Genomic DNA, 337 nt, shown 5'->3' on the forward strand with positions numbered 1-337 from the left:
CAAGTTGGATTAGTTGATGGCAACTAGTGGTAAGAAGCTGTGCTACAATCCCAAAGGTGGGAGGTTAAAATCCACCAGCTGCTCCATAGGCAAGGATAGATAATCTCCAGTTCAATTAACTGCCTCTGAAAACTCAGTGGAGAATCAGCCATGATGCAGTTCTGACTGGACAGCACACCATAACAACAGTGCTTTATTAGACATTGTTCTGGGTGCTAGAGACACAGAGAGAGACAAAATGGAGTTCCTGTCCTCAAAGGGATAGAAGAGGCTGATAGTTATGCAAGTGTATCCTCAAAGTAATATATTTTAGGGCACTATAGGGAGGATAGAAGGA

The sequence above is a fragment of the Elephantulus edwardii genome, unplaced genomic scaffold, assembly GCF_000299155.1.
Source record: "Elephantulus edwardii isolate Elephantulus edwardi_28Jun2011 unplaced genomic scaffold, EleEdw1.0 scaffold00009, whole genome shotgun sequence".
NCBI lineage: Eukaryota > Metazoa > Chordata > Mammalia > Macroscelidea > Macroscelididae > Elephantulus > Elephantulus edwardii.